Genomic DNA, 13160 nt, shown 5'->3' with positions numbered 1-13160 from the left:
GAGGAGGACAAGTGATTAAAGTGACTTTAAACCAGATTTTTACACCAGGAGTAACCAGTAATCTAGTGGGATTTCCACACACAACCATCGCTAGTGGTAAAAATGGTCAGAGGAGAATGAGCAGACAGCAGAAGACCACACCAGGTGCCACTCACTGCCAATTAATTAAATGTCCTGTGTGCCTATTAAAGTGGCAACTTATTTGCACGTTGCGAAAAGACTTTTCTGTGGATATTCTACTGCGGTTAATCACACAGAATATTTGTGATACACTGTCACATAATCAAATGTCTCGGAGAACCACTCGTCGACACATATGTTCCGTTTGCACACACAAGACACTTTCCACATACAGTTAAACATTCACACGGCGGCGGCTCAGTGTGTTTGCTTTTCCGTGGGTTAGGCTGGAGGTCTGTGTGTGTGTGTGTGTGTGTGTGTGTTGTGTTTTCGTTCACACATAATTGCAAACATTTACGACTTGCGAGGACTGAACAAGAAGAGGAAAAAGACACAAGACGGAAGAACAGCCTGTCGACGGACATTTCATTCAGAGTGGAAACACTATCAACCCCCGTCCCACAGACTTGCCTTTTTGTCTCTGTCCATCATGTGACACACATGTGGACGCTCATCCATTACAACGTTCGTGACTTGGGTCAAAAGTTTGTCATTAGAAGCTTAATGTTGTCAGATGCAGTCACCGAATGCCGACTGCGTCTGTTTGACGACTCCACATTACGGAAGGAAATCGTTAATTAAGTCATGGAGGAGGAGGTCAGTCACCTCAGCAGGTGCATGCTGTACGGCGGGGGGAGCGAACCCTAACCCACTGGTGCAGCAGAAGTCTTTTCTATGGAGAAGATGAATGTGATGGCTCCTATTGCAACGTGACTGTTTTCTGGGTGTTGATGCGTCTGTTCTACTCTAGGTGGAATTTGTCTTTTATTTTGATATCGCTTGTCTTTATTACACACAGAGAGAGATCAAGCTCATTCATGTACACAGTGAGCACTTTACGCCCAACATGATGATTAATTTTTTTCACTTCAGTAGACGGAACACTCCAAACCAATTGAACAATCATTTAAAAGGAACATTTTGAGACTTATTAATAATAACTGGGGGGCTGGGTTATGCTGTCATTCTTTGAAAAGGCTGTATCACGTCAAGTCAATCCACAAAGAGAAGTTTCTGAGGAAATTGCAGTGAGTTTGCTTTCTTCTGCCTGAGCTGAAGCCACTCTGGCATGCTGCATTAAATTGGTGTAAATGAGAAGTTGAAAAAATGAGTGCGATGGCTCTAAGGTAAACCCTGAACCTACATGCATGGGGTAGGTTCAGGGTTTACCCAGATGCCTGCTCATTCAGACAGACAGGCATCTGGTGGGTTTGGTTGTTGCTGATAATCCATGATCTTTATTTATGTTTAATGTGTTGATTTTATTCAGCGAGCCTTGGCCTCTCAGCCGCTCCCAGGTTTTGGTTGCCTAGTAACGACAGGAGTGCGTCCCTCAAACGCCTTGGTTGCCAACACCTCTGGCTCCTTTCATGTGTTTCTTCATGTGTTTTTAGGTGCTGCATGTGAGCTGCCCCTAAAGATTGCTTTCATCATCAACGTTGTGTGTGTCCCTCTTTCAATTTCACTCACAAACATAGACACGTTTGTCAAGGTCGGAATGACCATCAGCAGCATTAGAAACTCAATGGTCCATCAAAAAATCAATTAGGTTTTTACCTGTGTCATTTTACTCAAGAAGTCTTTGTGTTTTTCCTGCATTACAAAGTGTTTGTGCGTTAAGCTGCAAGATTTGTGCCCTAATTTGGAGTCAGTCAGTGCGTTTACATGCATCTAAAAAGTCAGATTTTAGTCAGACTAAGACAAAAATTCGGTATGCAAACATGTTAGTCTGACTAAAATCGAGCTAGTCTTAGTCGGACTAATGTACCTGGATAATGTGATTCATAGTCTGATTACTCCTGCATGTATACGCCTAGTCGGACTGGAGTTGGACTTGCAAGTTCAAGATTCAGACTCAGGAAGTCTCGGGGAGTCTTGGGTCTCGCGAGAAACACCAAACACACTCTCCCTAGCCAGGTGGCAGCGATAGTATTATTTTAGACACTCATCATGGCAGAGCCGGTGAAAAAGCAGAGAAAACCGTTGTCAGAGACATTGACTTGAGAGATAATCTCCAAATATCTAAATGTGTTCCACTAAAAAAGGTCTATTCTGTGTTCCAAATCTTAATGTACTTATTAGAGAAGCTGGTCGTCATGAACCTTGTTAAGCGCAAGCATGCATGGGGTGCCGGTGGCAGGTAAACACCGTCTATGAAAACAAAAGCCACTCTCCAAAACTCCTCCAGCTTCCTCCTCTGTTTACAGTGTAACCTTTAGTAAAAGAGGACGAGAGCAGCCAGAGGCATCGCAAACCAGCAACAACAATAACAACCAGCAGACGGTTCTACTTTTGACCTCCCATAATCCCCCGTCCTCCCTGAGAAGACCAAGTCAGACAGAGACACAGGACAAATTTAGACCCAGAGAGAGAGACATGCTCAAAGTGGACAAAGTGAGCACTTCACTCCCAAGGTGATGATTTTTTTTTTCATTTCAGCAGACGGAACACTTCAAACCAATTTAAAAGGGTTTTTTTTTTGGTCGTGGGTGTCTTCCGATTTGAGGCTGATTTGAATCTGGTCAAATTACATAATTATAAAATTATAATTATTGTATGAGGGATTAACAGACAGAATTTTAATGTCATTGGATGCATCAGAGTCTTCCCGATTTCAAATCAAATCGTGCATATGTTTGGTATGTACAACTGTACAGTGATTGGGGGCGTGGTCAGAACCCTACAATAACCAGTGAGAGCGAGTTGACCAGGAAATGGATGTCTTTTTTTAGCCAAGTTGATTCTGTCTTTTTTTTGCAGTTTTTTGCATTTCTCAGCACAAAACATTGTCTCCATGTCTGTTTATATTCTGAAGTCACGTTAAATCACGCACGATCTCTGTGAGATCCCAAATCCCTAGAATCTTCTCCATGTCAGAGAAAATCATCCAGTGTGGGTAAGACTTTAGTATTAGAATTAGGTTTAGGTTAAGGGTTTATATAATGATGGTTAAGGTTAGAGTAAGGAGCTAGGAAATGCATTATCTCTATGAGTCCTCAGTAAGGCTGCTGCGCAAGAATGTGTGTGTGTGTGTTATTTAGAGGTCTGGCATGGACCATAAAATGATTAAGTGTGTTTCCAGTCAGCGCAGGAGTCGACCGCGCTTTGAAAATGAAGTTGGTTCTTCCTTTCATCCATTTACTGTGCCATATTTAGCAACACAAATCTGTTTTTTTTTTTTCCATGCTTCTGTAACCATCCATCCATCCATCCATCCATCCACCCATCAACCATGCATCTATTATGAAGCCATATGAGCACCATTACGTCTGCAGGTCCATCTCTGCTGCACAGCAGATCTGCGCAGTAAAGAATCAGATAACACGGCACAGGAAGCCGATAAACACAGTCAGTTTATCAAAGAGGGACAATAAAGATGATTGTGTGTGTGTAAATCATCACCATCATCACCATCATCACCATCATCACCGTGTGCTATTGTACATCTCATTCACTAATGTCTTACAACCACAACAGTAACTTACGCAGAGCGATAATCAGCTTAAGCAGAGGACACACTGCTCCTCACATATACCGACACTGGCCTACGCATTGTTTACCACAGAGATGTACCGATATGTGTCCAGAGAAACTGCGTCATTTTCTGAAACATATCAGGTTCACCGATGTAGTAGCGGATGTTTTTGTTTTGGTAAGCCAGGGACGGTGCCACGTGCTGTCCTCTCTCTTCCCTGCAGAGATGTAAACAAACAGGAAGCATTCATTAGATGTAAGTTGCATCCTGCTGCTGCTGCGATGAAGCGCTGAAGACAAAGTTATGTGTTTACACTGAATTTAAGTGGTTATAAAACAAATCCTTTACATATGCGTGTGTCAGAGTTCGCATGTGAAAAGTTAAATTAAGAGTGGAGTGTAAACAGACATTCGACATTGTTCATTCATAAACAGGTAAATAAAGGTTAAATAAATGAATCCATGTTTCTAATTCATGGTTTATGTCACCACCTAATGTATCTGCCCTTTACGTGCACATAAATTAGACTCATAGTAGCAAATTAATGCTAGAAAGAATTGTTCTTATTGTCACTGTGATGCATCTTCCCCGTCCTTTCAAGAGAAATGTATTTACTGTTTATGATGCTCATATCATTTCCATTTCCAGCATGTGTTTACAGCCAGGAAGCTTCTGATAAGCTCATTGTAAACTGTGCCTGTGCCTGTGCAGCAGCAGCAGCAGCATATACAGTCAGCAGCATGCTGATGGTGGAACAAGTGAGCAAGATATTTCCAGGAGGAGTTGTTTTGAAACATAATGAGGGACGGTGGCCTTAAAATAACCAGAAGAACAGGAACACACATCATACACATACGAGTTCATCACGTAGCAAATACAGTATATTTGATGACTTCTAGCTGTAATTCACTGACACTAGTTAAGCATTTCTCTTCAACTGGGCTGAATAAACAATTGACACACACAAAATACACAATAAAAGCACACGTTAAGCATGTTATTATGTAAGCTGCACAGATAGTTGAACTGATATTATCCCAGAGACCATGGCAAGAGTTTGACATGCTCTTCTATCACTTTGAGAGCTGCTAGCGGCATTGTCTGTGAGCTAATGTTTGGCTAACGTCGTTGTTGCTGTTAGCGTCGCCCTTTCTCCTCCATATGTCACTGCATGTTTGCTGGGAGCATTTATTTACAACAAATACTCGAACGAGCAGAGCAGTTGGTGTCAACAAGTTAAGAAAAGGTTAAAGCTAGGTTCGCTAATTAGCAAGCTAATCTAGTTAATTTAATTATATATACATATTTAAGGTTGCTAATTAGCGAACCTAGCTAATATATATAATTTAATTATATATACATATTTAGGATGGGGGGAAATTTTATATAGTGAAATATCGCAATATTATATCGCAAATAAACATTATGTCCTATATGTTATTAAACCAGGTAAAAGCCTCATTGAGATAAAAAGTGACCTCGACAAGAAGAAACCTAGAACATATAGTTCTTGCTCGGAGTAGCAATCTTAAGTTGTGATATCAGGGCAAAAATAATTAAAACGAGTTGATTTAGAATTACAATTTCACAAATTTTGAAAATTACGACCTATGAGTACATTCGGAACGCATCCATGTCACTAAGTATGTTTACATCGACAGTTCAATGGAGCTAAGACCATAGTCCCACTAACACAGGCAATTGGACAACTTGCCAAGTTCGAGTATACATGTGGAGGAGAAAACAGTACTGCAGTTTATACGTCGTTGCCTTCTACTTCAGGGTCAAAGGTGGAGGAAAAATTGAAGGAGGAAAAATTGAAGGAGTAATCGGACTATGAATTACTATGAACGTGTTTACTAAATTATTGTCTTAGTCCGACTAAAATCGGACTTTTAAAATGCATGTAAACACACTAACTGACCAAACACTAGCTCAGTGAAAACTGTCAGTATACAGAGCTACTAAACCTATTTTAACAACACTATTCCACGGATAGCAGCTTTAATGGTAATACATGAACTCAAATTACTGTACATCCACTTTTACTTTCCCTCCAGCCGCACCCCTCCTGTCATTAGAGCATAAATGAGGCGAGCCGAGATTGAACTTTGTGTGTAAACAGAGAGTCTCCTGTCGCCGCAGAGCAACACAGCTCATGACTGGAGCCGCATGATTGATGGGGAGTGACAGAGGCAGGACGTCGGAGCACGACCAGCCTCATTATTATTATCACTCACATGCCTGTGTACGTCACTTTAAAAATTCCATCAAGTATGAACCCAGATCCAAAGTGCATGCATTATTAAATAAAACACAATTCTAAAAATGAACCTGTAAACTTATTTTTAAAGGAGACGGTGCTCCAGTATGTGTATTAATGGTGACACCATGCTGCACTCTATTAAAACTCATTCTTCCATTAAGACAATGGAGGAGAGGAGCTTTCCACTTCCTTATCTTGTGCTCCACTGTTATTCAGAGACATGCGTCAGCGCCCTGTGGGGGACTCTCTGCAGCCCGCCCAGGAGAGCAGATTAACACTGTTCTCTAATTTGATCATAGTAATTTCATGAGTCCGTCAAGCAGGGGCCTCTGTCACAGTGACGGGGGCTGGTCACAAAGTGGGCTTTCATTTTGGATGCCAGTCAGAGAGAGAGAATGAGTCACAGTGAGCACACAGTGAGACTGTACTGTTCCTGCACCCCCCAACCCTCACCCTCGTCTATCCACGACTTTGAAAACACAAACATCATTTTAATTTCTCATTCACTTTCCTGCTCTTCCATCGTCAGTCAAAGCATTTCCTTCCATTATTTTTTTAAACACCCACTACTTCTCTTCACCAAGGAGATTATGTTTTGGTCTGAAAAGTAGAGGGCGGCTTTGGATGGAATTTCTGGGGATGTAGGTTTATATTTCAGATTTTGGTAGTGATTGCCGTTGCTGATTCATATTTGTTTTGTTTTTTTTAAATAACTGAGTGTGTTGACACTGAAACTGAGCGGCCTTGAGGAGGTGTGCACTAGTTTTTGAATGCAGTCACTCCTACTTTCCCTTATTTTTGCATAAATTCAATTTAATATTCCACACACACACACAGATTTGCTTGGCTGTTCTTATTTAGGACACTGCATTAGTTTCCATTCATGTGGATGCCATAGCCAAAGACTGATAATGACTAACCCTAACCATAATCAGTTCCTCAGATATAAGATTGGGCCTCATTAGACCCAGGTTTTGGTCTCCATGAGGGTACTACTAGTCCTGAGAAGGTCAGTGTTCAGCATTACGTCACCGGGTGGACTGAAATTAAACATATAAATGTTCAAAGATCAAAGTGTAAGATGTATTTGTGTCTCTGGCTTAGTGAAGACACGTGTGGTTTGGCAGGAAAACAGCAGATATGCCCACTGACTGAGGGACAATAGGAACTACATAGAGCCGTCCCCCAGACACATCCAGATCACACGCTGTGCTACTGTAATTGTTAGCGAACGCAGCAGGTTTCTGTCTCATCTCATTGTAAAACGAGTTCCTTTATAATCCATAGAATAAGTACATATGTGGACCATGTGTATAATCCATTTATAATATATTATTCATAAAGATGTAAATCAGTTACAGCCTCCAAGTGACTCAGACACACTGTTCTGCTGTATACACCATGTGATCGGAGTGGAACTGCTCATGGTACTCCGCATTCACTGGAGGGCCTTCGAGTGAATGCGATTGTCTGACCTTGGCCAAGTAAGAGGGCACTTCCTGTTTCGTGGTCAAATGGCCGCTAAATTCAAAAAGGCCGACTTCCTGTTGGGTCAGGTTTGTGTATGTATTCATGTTCGGGGTCGGTCTCTTGTGTCACACATTCAGTTTTGTGGCGATCGGTCAATGTATGGCAAAGTTACAGGGCACTTCCTGTTTCGTGGCAAATGGTCCAAATTCTGTAAACCGATGGTTGCCGTGGTCACGTCCTTTTGAATCCACTAAACCTATCGATGACATTTTGCCTTTGATGTGATTAGCACACGCTGGCACTGTTTCTTTTATTATGGTATGATAAACACGCTGAGACAAGTTTGTTCATTAAGAAGTGTGCAAATCGCCAAAGATGGAGGCCAAATCCAAAAGACGTTTCTGCCCCCGGCGTTCATGCTCGGGCCCTGTGTAGAGTCTTACTATAATTTCACTGTTACTTTAAGAGCACAATAATATCTCAGGTGGTACTTGATAGAAAAAGTATTATATTATTATTATATTATTCTTAAAAACAATGGTTGTAAGGGCATCCCATGAACAAAAGGGTGCTTTATTCTTGGTGTTCTTCAAGTCCTTAACATTATTCATTGTAGTGACTATATAAATGTATGAAAGCTTGTTTTGTGAGAACACTGTGTTGTCATTCAAGTCCGAAATAACCAAAGCGAAAACAGATGATAACCCTGTGCCAAAGAGCATGCCACGCATATTTCTGATGCTTCTTCTGATGAAATTTAGACCTGTGTGGTCCACTGCTGCACGTCCACACAGTCCAGGATTCAAATCCAGGTCACTGCAGAGGAGAGCACAGTCACAGCTAAGACGTAGATGCTTCCATACACATGAAGAACAACATCCTTCCTGGTACACAGAGGTCAGCCTAGATCCATGACCTTCTTGGGGAAAGGAAAGCAAGGGGTGAGCGGAAGAGTCTATCATTTGTTAATGTCTGCAGTCTCACTATTGAATGTCACTATTGATGCTTTTCCATGTTACGGTTCAAGCACTACTCGGCTCTACTTGAATTGGTATCAGACAAATGACAGACACGTTATTTTCCATGACTATAGAACCTCCTCAACGTGGATGGGGTCGTCATAGCACGGCTGCAGGAAACTGCCGTGACTTTGTTTGATACGCGACACAAACTAGTGACGAGCAAAGCTGGAGTTTTTGGTGCAACTGAATCATTAGAATCAGTTCATTAAAAAGATTCATCCAGCACAGACTCAGTCTGACACAGTCAATGAACTAAAATACAATCAGAGCGGGTTGTGATTCAGCTCACGATCGTCAGCTTTCAGCAGTGCTGTCGGTAAATACACCAACTCCTCTGTTGAATATTGAGATTTCTGACAATTCCGTAGAGATTAACACATGTTTTCAGGATTTTTGAGTCTTTGTGCAACTCTGTTGTTGTTAATGTGCTTTATAATGTAAATAAAGTTAGATTGGATTGGCTTAGAGGCCGGCAGTCTATCGACTCGCTTGGAACCTCGCCAGAGCAGGTACTAAAAAAAAGCACCAGGTACCAGGTACAATCCCTAATGGAAAAGCCAAGTAAGCCATGCCGAGCCATGCTAGAACTGTGTAGTGGAAAAGCACCACAATTTGTGCACAATGGACCTTTAAAGAGTGATGTAACATACTCACTTCAGATGGAACCACAAATTGAGGAAGCTCACATTTCTGCTCCCGTGGGAACTGCGGAATCTCTCGGGATAATGGGCGACATGTGACTAGATAAACTGGGAACATGTTATCTAATACGCAGGCGATAAGGATAAGTGTTTGCATTGCACTCCTGACGTGAAGGTAAGCTCGCGGGCAGGGGACAAACTTGGCGTGCAACTTGAACTTTGTCACAGTTACGAGGAAGAATGAGGATTTTGGTGAGAAAAATCAATCAGTCATCTGCATATACTGACATTTCTTTTTAGATGAATTCACTTTTTGATGCTTTTCGTGTTCGTCACTTTCCAAATACTACGATGTCACGATGACTGGTCCATTACATGACTCGTGTCACGACGCACGTACCGTTCTACATGACTCCATATCATTTCAATGCTACGGGAGGGACTAGTCATTTCCTGACGACGGAGACACGGCAGTCAAATATGTGTTGTGACAAGTGTAATATAAATTTATGCACTGTTGCCCGTGTGTGAAATATTAGGCATGCTCTGTCAGCAACTGAATTTATTTAGCTTTCTCCATTTTCATTATTTTCACCGCTGGGGCGAAACATTTGCAATAACCAGACTCGGTGAACTCATTCCTCATTTCCTTCGCAGCTGTGAGCTCATTTTCCCACGACAGCCTGGAGTCTCGGAAATTTACTTACAACTCAAACACCACAGGAGAACAATTACTAGTTGTTTTTGTGTGTTTGTGTGTGTGTGTGTGTGTGTGATGTGTTTACATGTATGAGCTTATATGCATGCTGTCCATCGTAAAGCCATGCTTTGGATAAGAGGCTTCAATTACTGTCTGTTCCCATAATGCACTGCAGCAGAGGCTCTTCATTATCATGTCATGCTGCGAGATCAGAGGATGCAGAGAAACAACATCAGATTGTGAACAGTTTGTAAGATTTTGAATTGGATGACTGGATGTCAGGGCCCACAAATAAGCACTGAACACAGTTAAAGTTTATTTTACCACTTCCAAATTTGACAACAATGACACATTTTTATGAGGCCTCACAGAGTGTGAAGTGTGAAGCGGTGATACTCGTGATTTTTCGACACGTGCGCTCCTCAGTTTGATGTCTCACTTTTGACATTTGAAGTTCCACAGTCACTGCACGCCTGCCTGAGCCGCCTCAGCTTTTCATTTCCTCACATTTCTCACCTTTCCTCAGTGCTGGAGGGGGTCAAGCACGATTTCTTCTCTGAACATCTGATAACATGAGGAGGCAAAGCGTGAATGAAGCCAAACTTAAGACTTTTCTTTTTAATATTTTGAGAATAAAGATGTTATTATTATTCAAGCAAAATCTCAGCTGCTACCTGCTTGAAGATGAGGAACGTGGAGCATTGAGTGAAGTTATATTAAAAATTTTCTCATAATTTTTGGAATTTATTTTAATTTTATGACTTTTTCTCGTAATATTATGACTTTTTTCTTGTTATATCACATAAAATTCCGACTTTTTATTATTGCGACTTTTTTGTCACAATACTCTGACTTTATTCTTATGATATTACGAATTTATTCTTATAATATTACGACTGTATTCTTGAAAGATGACGTTTTTTCTCTTCACTTGGGCCCTAATACATGAACTATTAATAATTTCACTATACTTTGCAGCTAAAAAAAACAATACCTCAAGTCTCAATCATTTAGCCCCTCATTTTCAATAAAACAATAACAAGTGCATCACGCTTTTCCTTAAAGAATATCTAAATATTATTATAGAGTTTCCACCAATATTAGAGCGGTGCATATCTATGCACCAAACAGAAGGGACCTGCCGGCACAAGCAAAAACAAGCAGCTGCAGGAGGGCGGAGAAACATTATCCGAGCTTGGTCTTGTACCTGCAGTCACTACACGTCCGTGGCCCTTGACAGAGGCAATCCGAAGTGACTCAGCTATGATACGTGAAACCTTACAGGGCACGAACACACACACAACTCTAAAGAAAGGTCACACCTGTCACGGTATAGACTCGGCACCACTGAATGTCATTAACTTTAACCTATTTCTCCTCGCCTCTGTGGGTTGTTTTCAATCTTTACGTTCTATAAAAAATATTTCTCATCATTTGAACGACCTCCCACCCCTCCATCCCTCCCTCCTCTCTTATCTGCAGCCATGAGTATGCAATGGAAAGAGTGAGGTGAGCAGAGGAAGAGAGTGAGTTTCATATGAGCATGGATTGACAGCAGCTCACGCTCACATTTACACTTCATCTTTAATGAAGCCCGAACTGTGCTACTTTAATACACATATATATATTTAATTATCATCTGTTGCCATGGAGGTGGTGGCCACAGCAATGAAAATCATTTTATTTGGTCATAGACTGCAGCAGGTCCATCCAGTACAGCAGGGGTCTCAAACTCACATGTGTAGTTTGGTCAGGAAAAGACATAAAAATGGTTTCATGACACATTTCTAGGATGCGCTAGGATACAAGAACAAGGTTAATGACATAATGAAGTCATGCTCAAGGTATGAATATGACTCTCTCTCTCTGTTCTCGTCTGGCAGGCTGCAGGATCCAGATCCACTTATATCATATCTGCTGTTGCTGCTTGTATAAATGATATTGTAGTTCTTCTAACATGTCACATTTTCCTCTAACTGTCTTTGTTACTTGTTACTACCGATAAAGTCAGAAGAAGAAGAAGAAGGAGAAGAAGGAGAGTTGGTAATGGTCTGTATTTATATAGAGCTTTTCTAGTCTTGATGAGCTGCTTTACACCGGTCTTTCACATGCTTCAACATGGGGTTCAGTGTCTTGCACAAGGACACATATACGCTAGCAGAGCCAGGAATTGAACCCACAACATTCCAGTTGAAAGACAACTCGCCACACCACTGAGACACCATGGCTCAATCCTATCTTTACGTCTAAAAAACTGAGTACGTCTACGTCAGAAAATGTACTTTTGATACTTAAGTTCATATACTTTTTTTCTTCATATTTTATTTAAGTTATATTATAATAAATAGTGACTTCTACTTCTGCCAAAGTCATTTTCTGGTAAGATACTTGTACTTTTCACTCAAGTATCCCTTTTAGGTACTTTATACAAGACTGTTTACATGAAGCAAGTTTAATGAACTTTCATAAATCTCACATTTTTTTACTTGTTACTGGAAGCTGTTTGTATGACCTATATGGCAAACCAGCTCTACACTGTCAGCTACAGCATGAAACATGCTGTACATACATGTAGACTTTGAGTCACTGACGTCTGGAGAAGTCTGAGTGTGATTCCATTCAAAAGCACAACGGGGCTGTTGGAGTGTTTTGTACTCGCTGATCTTTCAGAATGGGACTGTGCCATGATGCAATGGCAAACTGCTGGAAACTGCTCCATCAAACATACGCTTTCTATTCAGCGGCGCCGTGAATACAGGTGAACAGGTTTACTGTGTTCTCACAGAGTAATCCCCGTCTGAGTCCGGTTACAGGGAAGCACAGTGACGTCCAAACCACACTACACACTCTACTACACTCTGTCAATGTTACTCCCCAGGGATACATAACTGACTTCTTGTTTGTGTTCTCCTCATATAAAGGGTTAGTTGTGGGTTTTGTTTTGGGGGCAGAGTCTGTCGAACTCACAGATGTATAATGTGTGTCTCTGTTTTAAGTCCCTTTAATGTGGGTTAGTTTCAGGGGGAAAAAGTCATGTTCCCACACAAGTAAAGAGTTTGGTTTTCAGACACAACCCTGGTATGTCTGCATCGTCAGTGCCGTGCATGAACATTTCATGGGTCAAGGGCAAAAAAAAAAAGGACACCCCTCTCAGTTGAGATAATAGTTGCGGTTTGAAAATCATGTACTTGCTTACGACTTTTTTCTCTGAAATTACAACTTTTTTTCTTGTAATATTACTACTTCTTTCTCATAATATTATGATTTTTTATAATATTGACTTTTTTCTCATATTATGACTTTTTTCTCGTAATATTATGACTTTTTTCTCATAATATTATGATTTTTTATAATATTGACTTTTTTCTCATATTATGACTTTTTTCTCGTAATATTATGACTTTTT

This window comes from Solea senegalensis, linkage group LG18 (genome assembly GCF_019176455.1).
Source record: "Solea senegalensis isolate Sse05_10M linkage group LG18, IFAPA_SoseM_1, whole genome shotgun sequence".
Classification (NCBI taxonomy): domain Eukaryota; kingdom Metazoa; phylum Chordata; class Actinopteri; order Pleuronectiformes; family Soleidae; genus Solea; species Solea senegalensis.
Note: the sequence above shows the minus strand (reverse complement) of the source record.